Source organism: Brachycentrus maculatus, unplaced genomic scaffold (genome assembly GCF_059751285.1).
Source record: "Brachycentrus maculatus isolate JH-2025_06_01 unplaced genomic scaffold, ASM5975128v1 h1tg000315l, whole genome shotgun sequence".
Classification (NCBI taxonomy): Eukaryota; Metazoa; Arthropoda; class Insecta; order Trichoptera; family Brachycentridae; genus Brachycentrus; species Brachycentrus maculatus.
The window spans coordinates 1776754-1792006 of record NW_028281064.1 but is presented as its reverse complement, the minus strand read 5'-3'; positions in this window follow the sequence as shown (position 1 = coordinate 1792006).

Below are 15253 nucleotides of genomic sequence, written 5' to 3'. Positions count from 1 at the left end.
TAAAATGTTCTTACTATGTATCACGCTGCTTCCTCATAGGGGTTGACAGACAAATTATAATGCCACATAACTCTTTTTTTGAAAACATTATTCGTTTATTATATCGTAAGCAGAATGGCGAATGTTACATGTGTATAAAGTAATTGCTTAAACCATGACACGTCGTAATCCCTATAAATACCCAGACTTCCAATTCTTCTTCATATGTGTTGAAATATAAATATAAAAAAATCTTTGCCCCTTCCTCATTTATGGATCTATTAACATACTCCCCAATCATTCCGACTCCTGACCTCTTATTACTTGATAGTGCCAAATTGTTGGAATACGTAATAGAATTTTATTAGCGGAAAAGAAAAATCCATTTAATTTTTATGGAAAATGTTTGAGATTTTTCGTCTTCAAATAATAATAAATTAAATTATATTTAAATAACAAACATAGCTTTTATGAACATATATGAAAGCTCTAAAAATAGTTTTCTAACCTGATTTTCTCAACTGCTTAGATAGACGTTGAATAAACCCCGTTTAAATTCAATAAGTACACCATGAAACAATTATAGATAAGGATAATTAAATTGGTAAAATGAATGGTTGCATGTTCCGTGTAACGGTTCGAACATGACATGAAAATGTTGTACGTAGGTGAACGTACCTACGTTTTACAGCATACTTCAGTGTGATTATATTATATACGGAGAAAACCTTCGTAATTATAGCAAAGAGAAAATACGTAGAAATATTATCTAGCTAATTAGCTTTGTATATGTCCCCCGTAGTGTCATATTACATGCTTGTTTACATATTTATTTATTAATTTATTTTTCAAAAATATTACATTTTAAAAAGACAACACCAGAGTGTAATTTATTTCTTTATAGTTTTGCTAAGAAATTGATATAAAAGAAAATGTTTAATATTTGGATTAGTCGATATTTAGAAGCGGAACAGAGAAAAATTGGGTAAATGTTCTTCGCAACTACACAAAATTGTTCATAAAAAAAAACGTAAATTGAACTATGCGTTGACTCAATTTTGTATGGGTCACGGAGAATTTCCAAAATACCTCATCCGTTTTTAAATTAGACAAAACTCTACCTGTGAATGCCATGAGACGTCATCACAAGATGTTCCTCATTTAGTGTGAGTATGTCTAGTGTAGAAGTATTGTAAAGTAAATAGGCATTTAAAAAAGGTTAAAAGCTTGCTAAAAGGAAACAAATGAGAAAATATAACTAATCACTCAACGCAAATATCTTTCAATAAAGTATTTTTTAGTTCATTCATTTTGGATCCCTGACTGGATTCTATTTTATATATATACATATACATATAACAATGCCATAGATTGCACATTTTAAATTTAAAACTACTTCATAAAAATAAAAATTGTTTGATCAAGATCTAAAATCTCCCATAGTTCTTCACCGTTTGCTTTAAATATTTGTACGAATTTATAATTTTCTAAAATCACCTTTTTTATGGATTGAATCTCTAAAATCACAACCAATATAATACAATCGTTGATGACAACATTTTATATAATAAATAAATACTTTTGTGTAAATAAATAAAAAAAATTCTTGTGTTTGGTATAAAAATGCCATTAATGCTTACTTTTTTTTGTTGTTGAATTTATTTCTAAAATCGTTCTATAGTTAAAAACAAAAATTTATATGATTAATAAATAAATTAAGTATGTCAATAAATAACCATCGCTCTTTTGTTTGGTGAAATAATGCCATTTATTGCACATATAAATAAAAAACTTTATAAAAAAAAACCGTTTTATCAAGATTTTCAGTCTTCTTAAGTTTCAATGATTAAGGAAACACTTGTTTTCATACCACTTGAGTTTTTTTAAAGACTACTTGTTTCGGAAGCTAAAATTCCATCGTCAGGTCTGAATAATAACTAGTATAATAGTTACTATTCAGACCTGGCGATGGAATTAAGCTTCCGAAACTAGTAGTATTTAAAAAACTCAAGTGGTTTAAAAACAAGCGTATCCTTATTCATTGTAATATGTCTTACCACAAAGTTAATGCCAAAACAATAAATATAACTTCTCAAGTTTTATTCATCGATTGATTTGAAGTTTTGACACAAATTTGTTTTAAAAATACATGATTTATCTATTGGAAACTATCTCCCTTGGTCTAATTATACCCTATACACTTTCACGTAACAATGCATGTGATACTTAAGAATCTGTAGACATCATCTCATCACGTTCATCTTCTCCCAACTCCTAAATATTCATCGCCTGTCCTGAGCATAGACGTAATTTGATTTGAGTTTATCGAAGGCCGATACGTTATTCCAGGAATTGTCGAAAGTACTTACAGGTGGATACAAGTAAGGTGCAGCGATCATAGACCACTACCAAGCTAGCTGAATGATGGTACAAATTCATCACAAGATCTCATCATAAAGAATCTGAAGTGGTCAGCACACATTATATCGAGTACCTACCTTTGACAAGTTAATAATTTTAAAAAAATAACTAAATTATTATGTATGAAATCAGACACTGGATTATTCACCCTACTCATGATTTCGCTCACTCCTTTCAATAACGTCATGTATCAAAAAACGTGATTTTTCAGGATATCGTTTTTAAAGTTTAAGAATATAATAAAATGTTTAAAAGTAAATATCAAGCCATGTATTGAACTTTGTACTGTGCAACAGATCTTTTTAGGTAAAACCCTAAGGTTTTTTTCTCCATTTGAAAAATATTTGGTGTATTAAAAAAAATAATTAAACAATACCTTTTCTTCGAAATGCAAAAATAACACTTTCTGCCCTGTAGCGGGTAAATATTAAGTTTAAAATATGCCACTTTTGCTGGTATATAGTACATTTTCTGGGCATTCCAAAAACATGTACAACTGACATGTACAACATGTACAAAAATGACGATTTTCGATATTTGTGATTTTGAGCGATATGTCAATATTATATACAACATTTTGAGAATGTTTAAATATTCACAAATCTGGGTTTCTTTTAATTAACACAAATTTATTTTTATATATTTAAACAGAATCAATTTAATTTTTTGAAATCTTATCAAAGATGAAGAAGCTCTATATATATGAATCAATCTCGAAATAATGTTATAGAATCATTAGAACTTCGCTAGAGACATCTATCGGTGAGATGAAATTAAGCCTTTTTATTGAGCAGAAACTCTTTTTCTTGAATCCTGGATTATAATTACTTACATATAAGCGTTTTCTTTAAATATTTCAACATGTCTTACCACAAAATAAATGCCGAAACAATAAATAAAATACATTTCTTCATCAGTTAATTCATTTGCCAGACACTTCTTCTTTGAACATAACTCAATACTATGTACTTACAATGTTCCTCTCTGCAAAGAGACTAAGCATTTGAGCTTAGAGAGGGACTACTCTTTGTTTATTGTTTATACTTAAAAATGATATAATAGTTTATTTTCAATTTTGTAAACTAACCCTGACTTCCATATCCTTCTTTATCTTAATTAAGTTGTGAATATTATAGTTGTGTCAACTTGATTTGAAACATCTATTTTTAAAATTCTTAAACTATTCAAACTGAAATTCTGTGAAATCGATGAACGTATCTGTAACCTATTTTTTCTCCTTCAAATTAAAAGGATGGATCTCATATTCATCTCCATTTTACTTTCATCTTTTCTCTTGCATCGGATAAAAGATCATCTCTCAGATTATAAACTGAACAAATAATGTCGAATTGTCTCGGTTCCTGGAAAACATATCCCGTTCTGACAGATTATGTCTGGACGGTTCATCGCATAGATTATTCAATAGGAACAATCGACCTTCAGATAGTACCTACATATATCGGTGAACCGAATCATGGATTAATAATTATTCATGATTTGGAGTAATCTTACAAAATCATCAAGTATGCATAATACTACCTTATTATTTTAAGAAAGTAGGAAACTAGTCTAAATTATTCACTGGAAAAGAAATCTTGATGCTTTATTTAATTGAAACTTTTTTAAGCTCCGCATGACAAATATACACACACACATATATATATATATATATATATATATATATATATATATATATATATATATATATATATATAAATATATATATATATATATATATATATATATATATATATATATATATATATATATATATATATATATATATATATATATATATATATTTATATATATATATATATATATATATATATATATATATATATATATATATATATATATATATATATATATATATATATTATATATATATATATATATATATATATATATATATATATATATATATATATATATATATATATATATATATATATATATATTTATTATTTTTTAACATCTCATCAAAGATGAAGAAGAATATGGAAGTCTGGGCATTTACGGGGCTGACGACCGTCATCGGCTGGTTTAAGTGATCACTTTACACACGTGTAACATTCACCAATTCTACCCATTATTGACAACCACACTACTCAAATTCTTGGAAGTTCTATATATATGAACCAATTTAGAAACCTTGTTCTTGAATCACTAGAACTTCACTAGAGACATCTATTGGTGGGATGTAATATTTGAGTAGTGTGGTTGTCAATAATGGGTAGAATTGGTGAATGTTACACGTGTGTAAAGTGATCACTTAAACCAGCATATATAATTATATATATATATATATTATATATATATATATATATATATATATATATATATATATATATATATATATATATATATATATATATATATATATATATATATATATATATATATATATATATATATATATATATATATATATATATATATATATATATATATAAATATATATATTTATATATATATTTATATATATATATATATATATATATATATATATATATATATATATATATATATATATATATATATATATATATATATATATATATATATATATATATATATATATATATATATATATATATATATATAAATATATATATATATATATGTATATATATATTTATATATATATATATATATATATATATATAATATATATATAAATATATATATTTATATATATATATATATATATATATATATATATATAAGTATATATATATATATATATATATATATATATATATAAGTGATTTTTTCACTGTCATATTTATTCAATATTACCCTGGACTGGTACCTGAAGCGGAGGGCTGATCACCTTTCCTTCATGTGTAAACGATCAAGATAACACTGCGTTTATATGACGCAGTGCCCTATGCACCATTGGGGTGCGGATAAGGGTTTAAAAAAAAAAAAAGTATATATATATATATATATATATATATATATATATATATATATATATATATATATATATATATATATATATATATATATATATATATATATATATATATATATATATATATACTACAAGTTAAAAAACAAGAAAAACCTTAAATAAAACTCTATTCTGGAGAGTAATGTTATATGAAAGCAAAATGTAGACTATTGGGCCAATATAAAAACCGTTTGCACGTTGACTCGACTAGCAGAATTATTCAGAAAATTTTCTGTTAAATTTTCTCGTTAAATACCACTAGTTAATTTAATAATATCGTCACAAGTGTTCGTTGCATTCAACATCATTATCATACACCAAAGTGATTAAAGATGAGATGAGAGATGAGATGATGAGAAACACGAGATGAAAACATTAGGGAAGTGATTTGAACGATTTTACGAAAGGCATCAAGATCATCGGAAAACTTTACATAACCTTTGGATAGATATACTCATTTTTGCATACAAAGTGTTGTGTACATTATTGTATTATTTAGGGTATAATAAAATCATTATATATGTATTTGCATAAATAAACTATATGACGTCAAACCTCCTAGGTTACAAGGCTAATGAATATTACGAACAATTAACTTGGTAATTTTTAAAGGTCATATTATTTTTGGAGGATCGTTAAAACATAACAGAAAATTATAAAATCGGGTATTAAAAGTAAAAGTTTGAGCTAAATTGAATTAAAATTATGAGTTAGACTTTAAAAAATATCACTTTAGAGAATTGACTCTTCCTTCTTTTTTTTCCATAATCTTCCCAATTTTCACGGAAAGTTCTTAAGTACAAATTTGAGAATAATTTATCAACTGTCGGCTCTAGGAGTTCAATTTGTTTTCTTGATCTTCGAATAGAAGCAATGTTATCTTGATCGTTAAATACACGTTGGTTCCAAGGTAAAATTAAATAAATAATGTAGTGAAAAATCACTTATATTAATTTTAACCCTCCTGGAAATCGATGACCTCTAGCATATAAAAATACCAAAATATACATAAGGCACTGAATCGCATCGAAACAGTGTTCAATTGATCATTATTTACTTGAATATATGATGATTAGTCCTGCGCTTCAGGTACAAGTCGATGGTGTCATGTAATAAATGTTTGTATAATTGTTTTTAAATATTTATTTTGACACTTCTGGGAATCGATCCCAAGAACTCTAGCATGGCAGGTTTTTGGGAGAAGTATCCAAAAATCAGTAGATAAGTAAAACAGCTTACGTTATGTAAATAGTGTATTGCATCCATTATTTTAAAATCTTTGAATGAAAGAAGGATGTACCTATATTATAAATTTTGGGCCCAGGTATTAATTTGATGTAATAATTTTTTACCTCTGATCGTTTTGATATCTTAAAATATATCATTGGTTAATTGAAAATTGTCTTACGTCGCCGAAGTAATGAAATGGTCATCTTTTATGTATGAATAAATACATTTTTACATTTGTTTATATGCTATCAAACACATAATTACAAATTACAAATTGATGTAATGCGCCCTCACCGTTTTCCCGTATCGACGGCACACTTTACAATACTTATTTGAAAAACTATATGAAAGAAAATTGTTTTTAACTTGCAATCAAACAAGACATGGCCAAATTATGCGATCTATTTCAGATCTTATTTTCATTTATGAAAAGTTCTTTTATACTTAATTCAATTTTTTCAATGACTGTTTGGACTTTATTACATAATAATCCTAGTTTTTTAAACCGAAAGAGGTACCTTTATTATTGGTTTAAAAAAAAAAATATATCTTTGTTTTCGATCCTGTAGTTCTATGAACGTTTCCATAAAGTGTATTAAATTTCATTTGTGTGCTTTGCTAGGAGGTGATTTTTTTGTGTTATTGAGTTATTTTTAAATTTATATGTAAGGACTGTTTCAACGTATGGTTATTTGACTGTCATAAATTATAATTTCATGAATATTTCCTGTGTGGAAGCTTGTTTTAGAGCTATAAGTATTTAATTATGTATTTTTATTTAAGTACTATAAATTATGTCTATTTGATTGGTGCTGATGCGTTTAGCCCAGATGCATAAAACTCAGACAAACAAATCAAATTAATATTAGATTTATATACTAATAAAGAGAGTTTATTAACCTCCTTTATTGTCCAGTTGGCCTTTATTCTCGAAGCTTTCATCTCTCTCTGTATTGTTATAATAATATCTTGTCTCCCTTTCTTTTGCTTTTCCAAGAAAAACATTGGTAGCATCAGTAAATTAAATACCATTCAATTATTTTGATCATGACACCATATGGATTCGAAACTACTGCAGGTGTATCCAATACATTACACCCATAGATTGTTATATTTATTTTTAATGGCGTAGATTCACAAGCATCTTTGGAAATGAAGTTTTAAAAATATCCCGTGTAAATAAGTAATATTTTGTTTTCTTTGTTTCTAAACCGAATTAAAGTAAAATAAAAATTAAAGATTCACATTTTTATCACAATATTTTTATTGTTCAAATTTTTGGTCACAAATTCTGGAATACTCCACTTAGGAGCTATTTATATCAAGATATTTATTGATATCTTAGCATAATAAGTAAGAATATGGAAGTCTGGGTATTTACAGGGTTAACGATATTTCATTGGCTGTTTTGAGTAAGCACTTTATACACTATGTACCATTTATCATTTATCATTCAACCACCCAGTCGTAAGCCCTGTAAATGCTCGTAGTTCTATATTGTTCATCATCTGTGTTTGAGAACAGTTTAATATGGCCAGAATAAAAAAAAGGAATTTCCTTTTTTTTACAAAAATAATGTTCTTCTTCTTCTTCTTCTTTATTAAGGACTATGTCCTGTTATTCTCTGGTCCGCTCCTGGGAGGTGGAAGACCAGCTGTGTCTCCAGCGTTTAGGTGGTCTTCCTGGGGGTCAGTTACCTTTTATGTTGCTGTCTGCTGCAATTCTCACCACTCGATCCGAACTTGCTTTTCCAGCATGATTTCTCCAGAAACGTCTTCTTTCTCTTCCCCATCGCTTAACATCTTCAGCATCGCAGATTTTTCTTATTTCAGAGTTTCTTACTCTGTCACGAAGTGTTAGGCCTGCAATGGGTCGTAGAGTCTTCATTTCGGTTATTGGGTAGTAAGCCCAAAATAAAACAGGGTTTTTTGGATTGAATTCTACATTTATTTATGTATATTTTAATACGTGATGCGTTTTGTCTTCTCAGGACATTATCAAACAATTTATTTGAGTGTTTGATAATGTCCTAAGAAGACGAAACGCGTCACGTATTAAAATATACATAAATAAATGTAGAATTCAATCCAAAAAACCGTGTTTTGTTTTGGATATAGTACCCAACAATTCAATATGGAATTCTACCAACTGTCTGCAGTTACAATAAATAAAATTAATTTCGGTTGTTCTAAGGCTATATAAGAATATAATAACGTTTTTTTAATATGATATTATTTTACGTTTAAGTATACTAGGTTGAGAGCAGATGATCCAATTACTCGTCGCTATGATGCGTTGTTCGTCGTTGGTGTGATTTGATTTGATTAGTGAAGACTCGAACCAGCGGGCGGAAGGCGCACTATGTACCCCCTACCGGGCGATGGCAAAACTAAACACGAGACTGAAACTAACTGGGTTTAGTTGTGAAACTTTAAATATTGTTTTGTCAGAATCGGAGCTTTGACCTCTAAGTTATTTATTTTATATTAAAAGCAGTTCTTATTATCATTAATATTTAAGAGTTCATAAGTAAAAAAATTGTACATCAATTTAAAAAAATCTTATAGATTTAAATTAATTTTATTGGCCAATGCTTTTTTCTATCCCTATCCTTTGAACACATTTTTATGAACCTTTTTATAGTACTTCTACTACCATCACGCCGTTTCCCAGCATGGGTAGACAGAGAGGATGAAACGTCACGTACATCTGTCCTGACATACACTCCTAGCTTCCTTTGCATGCATACATCTAGTCGTACACGCCTTTTGGATACCTAGACTTTTAATTTGACCATATTTTAGGTTCTGATTGATCTGGTCATGAAAAAATTTTTTTTGGGGTCCTATTTCTTTTCTCCTGTCACATTTGACAAATATATATTTTCCATTCATTCTCTCGTTATCCATTCGCTTCATATATCTATTTCACCACATAGAACTTTTTAAAAATCTATTCAACTATCCGTAGTTCAGCCTTGCATTACTTCCCAATATCCTCAATTTTTATTATGTCACACAAGATTTTCCACACTGAAGTAACTTAATTTCCCCAATAGAAGTGCCCTAGCGTTTGCAATGCGACGGCGCCGGCATTGATGTCATTCTACGTATTAAAATAAAATAATCAATCATATTTAATACAGGTCATAAATAATGTGTCGATAGAGTGACTTTTCTTAGTCACTAGTTTTAAGTTTTGAAACTTTTACATAAAAATATGAATATAAACTTTTACGCTTGTTAAAAAGGTTTCAAAAAAATCATACATATGCGCACAGCTACTAATACTATTTATACCAATTACCCCCTGTAGGGGAAAGCAGAGAGGATGGAATGCCACATTCTTCTGTCCTGACATACACTCCTAGCTTCCTTCACTTCCATACATCTAGTTACACATGCCCACCATCGGATTTTAGGTTCAGATTGTATATAGATATTAAATACAATATAAACTATATATATTATTAGGCTGATTGTAAAAAAAAACTAGGAAATAGTTCGAAAATTACGAAATATAATAAAAATTATCGGTTAAATATGAATTGTTTTCCAATTTAAAACCGTTCTTAATCCATACTGTCAGAAAGTCTAAGTAACAGATTTTTTTTGGACTTTTTTGCCAAATAGAAGTAAAGTAAAAATTGTTTACATAACGTTATTTAACGTTCGATGATCATGTAACATGAATCAATGAATGTAAAATGCATTATAAACCATGTAACATGATAAATTGTCCGCCTCCGTAGTGTAATGGTCAGCACGCTCGGCCACCGTTCCGAAGGTCCCGGGTTCGATTCTCAGGGGGAGGGGGTGTCAACTAAATTCAAGTGATTTTTTCACTCCAATATTTATTCAATATTACCCTGAAGCGGAGGGCTAATCACCTCTCCTTCATAAGTAAACGATCAAGATAACACTGCCTTTGTATGATGTAGTGCCCTATGCACCATTGGGGTGCGGATAAGGCTTTTAAAAAAAATAATGATGAAGAAACATACATAAAAATTTACGTACCTTTTTTAAAGTGAAATAATGAATAAGCGGTAGGTTTATTTGTTTACTTAACATGTCTGTAAGCATTATGCCTTTTCAGGTAAAAATGTTTTCTGATTTGTTAGGGTGATTATTAACCGTGAAAAAGGACATACGCAGATAGGTACCAGCGACACGTAATGAAAAAAGAAAATAAGGGTCCTTAAAAAAATACAACAGACTGTGAAATCGATGAATGATGACATAGCTTTTAAAAGAGCTTTATGAAATGCTAAAAAAGTATGTACGTCAATGTTTTTCGTTTTTAACATTTTAATTTTGATTGTTATTTATTTAGGATTAAGGTTGATTTTTTATTTTTATTTAATCGCAAGTATATAAAAAATTGTTTTAAATTCCACTCTTTTTTATAAATATTTTATTTTCACCGTTAATTTATTTATATTTGTACAAAAAAATAGAATTCTCTGATAAAATACTTTCTGGCATGTTCACTTAATATTTTCATTAATTGATTCAGCAGTCAGTTTGTGGTAATACACATGTGAATTTATTATTTGAGTATGCATTTCAATTTGTTTTCTTGAATTTATTATACTAACGCAATATTCGGTATTATTCTAATAAAACTAATTTTGCTACTGCAACTGTCCCTCTTGTTTATTAAAAAAAAATATATATGCGTCCAGTCTAAAATAAACATTTTACAGTGGTAACAAAATTAGGCAAGAAATAATTACTTATTCACATTCTAACAAATCAGTACTAGTATAATTCACTTTATCAATTCATTAATATTTGTATCATTTAAAAAAAACATCTAAAATGGAAAATTGCATAATATATTTTAGTCAGTTAAGCAAAATATTCGGTGACACACATGAAATCCCTACGTAGTCTAAAATGAGACACCCACACGAGAATATGTTTTTTTTTCCACATATTTCAAAGATCATTTTTCACCGAGATTTTGCTTGGCAAAGAAGAAAAATTCAGCTCACTTTAATATCACTCCCCCGGACAGATTATGTATGAGACAAAACGGAAGACAAAATAAGTCAATTGTGACGGCTAAAATTCTAGCGTGACCGAAGGAATGAGTTTTGAAAGAGAATCATGTGGAATTGCCGTGAAGCATAGTATTAATTATTTTATTTTATTTTTCTTGCATCTTCAAAGAAACTAGATAATTTAAGTAAGTAAGGGACTAACATTGGTAAAAAAAGGTATTTACATATATTTTCGTAATTTTTTTAAAATTTATTTATTATATCAGATACTAGATTATTTATCAATATTATTGGTGACTCAACGTGAGATAAAGTATCTATCGTTTTTGTATACGATAGAAGATGGAAGTCTAATCATTCTAGAGCCAATAAACAATCTGTCGTAAGCTGGTTTAAGTGATTACTTTATACACGTGTAACATTCATTATTCTATCCATGATTGACAACCACACTACTCCATTTTTTTAATAACTCATACATACTCGTATATCATTTTACTCGTTTATCATTTGTGAGAGCTTTATAAAAAATACATCATATAATTCACATGTCGCTTCATGTGTGAGTCCGTGGCACTATCTATGGTTGATTGATATTTTAATGAATGCAATATTATTCTCGAATTATATTACCTACTTAGAGACGCCTTATAACATGATACAAAAATTTTATGAAGCTAATAATTTGACCAGTTATTTAGTTATTTTTATAAATATAAATATGTTAAAATAACTCTTGGGGATTATTTTTTGTCCGTCTCCGTAGTGTTATGGTCAGCACGCTCAGCTACCGTTATGGAGGTCCCGGGTTCGATTCCCAGGGAGGGTCAAATAAATATAAGTGATTTTGTCACTGTAATATTTATTCAATATTACCCTGGACTGGTACCTGAAGCGGAGGGCTGATCACCTTTCCTTCATGTGTAAACGATCAAGATAACACTGCGTTTATATGAAGCAGTGCCCTAAGCACTGTTGGGGTGCGGATAAGGGTTTTATTTTTTTATTTTTTTTGACATATCAACATAAATGAAGAAGAATATGGAATTCAGTGTATTAAGGGAGCTTACGATGTGTTGGTTAAGTGATTATTTTACACACGTGTAGCATTCACCATTCTACCCATGATTGACAACCACAGTACTCAAATTTTGGAAGACATACATATATGATCAATCTTATGACGTTTTACGATTAAGTTATAAGCCCTTTAAATACCCAAACTTCCATATTCTCTTTCATTTACGTTGAGATGTCAAAAAATTCTAAAAATATGAAGCATTTTGTGTTCACAAAAACTTTTAAATTGAATTCCTAATTATTACGAAATGCGGCTATGTATGCGAAACCTAGGAATTTAATTTGTCTTCTAGTTTTGTAATGATTCATTGTTTTAACTTTATATTCTGTTTATTTACTGTATTTATTATTAATACCCCAACTACGTTTAATAATATAAATGAATTATCCTGACTGTAAAAGTTTTACTGTATATTTAAATCATATTATATATTTTGCATAAATTGATTTAGGCCGTTAGTAAAAAAATAAAATTAATTTAAGTCTTATACGCACGAATGCTTGAAAAAAGTTGTCGCAACAACTTAACAATCCCGAATATATGTATATGATTTGTACGAACTATTTGAAAACCTTACGCATACACAAGGTCCCTCGTAGACGTCCGTTGGTTTTCATTCCTTTTTTCCAATAGTTCACTCATGCCTCCAACAATGGCCACGGGAACGTAGCGGACCTGACTTCCCGGAAGAGTGGTGACCAGACATTCTGTTCTGGATTGACTCCCAATCTTCCCATCTCTTCACGCCATTATGCGGCGACTAATGATGGCACTAGCGCTCGTACCCCATAAAACGGCATTCTTTAGTATAAAAATTATCAGCCTACTATATGGGCTATGAAATTATCGTCATACTTATGAAAATGGATATTTTTTCCACATGTTTTACGTATTTTCTAATGTTATAAAACATATATTTTAAAGAATCTCATATATATATGCAGTGTGAAACTTAGACAAGATTGTTCCAGCTTGAGTATGTAAACTATCTATGTGACCTGCCCATCACTTATTGCCTCCTTTTCCTACGTACAATTTATCCCTCTTTTAATTTAAATTTTGCCTGGCAAATACTACTATTTCTTAAAATCCGTTTTGACAGGTATTTCGAAGCTTTCCGCATCATTTTAAAATACCGTTTATGATGCTAAGTCAAAAATTTAGAGTTGTATCATTGGGATGTCAAAGGAGGAAACTGTAGGAATTGTTTCTTATTTTTTTATGAATATTTTTTTTAATCAGTGGAAACATAGACAATAAGGGAGAGACTTTAGTCATTGTCGTATTGTTAGTTATGGGTTTATTATTATTTATTTAGATTTAAAAGTATATTGGTATTTATTAGGTAAAATTTAAACTAAAATGGATCGATATAACCACAAAGTGACTGCCGAATGTATTTTCCCATATAGCTCTTTTATTCACTACATTACTTTTTTATAGGATCTTTCGTCTCTTGTAGTAGCCTGTGGACCTTTTGTTGTTCATAAAAATCAGATGATTGTTTGTATTTTAATGGAATTTCATTTAATTATTGCCAATAGCTGAGTGCTTGAAAATATTTAGCATATTTTAAAATAATATATTCGCTACATGTTTTTAATATTCTGTTTCCAAAGACTTTTATTGGCATGGACTTTCAATTAAATCAGGAGTCATTCAACGCATTATTCAATTATGCAATTAATTAAAAAATGTTCGATAATTTTTAGTTATTTAAATTACAGTTTAACACTGCGTTTATATAAATTTAACACTGCGTTTATATAAAAGCAGTGCCCTATGCACCATTTGGGTGCGGATAAGGGTTTTATTTATTTTATTATATAAATTACAGTACTGACACGCATAGACGGAAGATAATAATGCCTTGATCATAGGAGGAATTACTGTTCCCTCGAAAATTACTCGTGTGATTCTCAAACTAGCATCAAAGTTTGAAAACAATACAATAATGTATTTTTTAGAAGTGAAAAATAAACTATCATAGCTGCGATTATCACAACCAGAAATCGTTTTAACGCATTAATTATTTTTATAGGCAAATTTAAATATACTAGTAAACGTCGAAGGAACTAATTAAATAAATAGTGAAAGGTAATCCATATTTATAGTAAAAAATTATATAATTGTTGTTTATTGTGGGGCTGTTTATTTTAAACAGCCTTCGTTTTATAGTACCTGTCATTTTTAAAACCGATACAACTATTTTTGACAGGAATTTTTCGTGACCCAAAAGAGGTTTTTTGTTTTTTTTTTACTGAAAAAATGTGTTTTTTCATTTTTACCACCCTATCCTTGATACTTATACTCTGCCTGTAGATAAACCTTTAAAATAAAGGTTTTGCGTCTTATTACCGTAAAAGATGTCGAAAACCAAAGAAATAAAATAGAACTATTTTTAACCAGTTTGAGAAGTCAAACACAAAAAAACTTTCATTTAAAATACTGTAAAAATAGTATTTCCGTTCAAGTTTGGGATTTTTTTTTTATTGATTTATACCAATAATTTTCCGAAAATTCTTTCCTCATTTCAAATTGTGATTAACATGCGTTTCCATCAGAGTTAAACCGA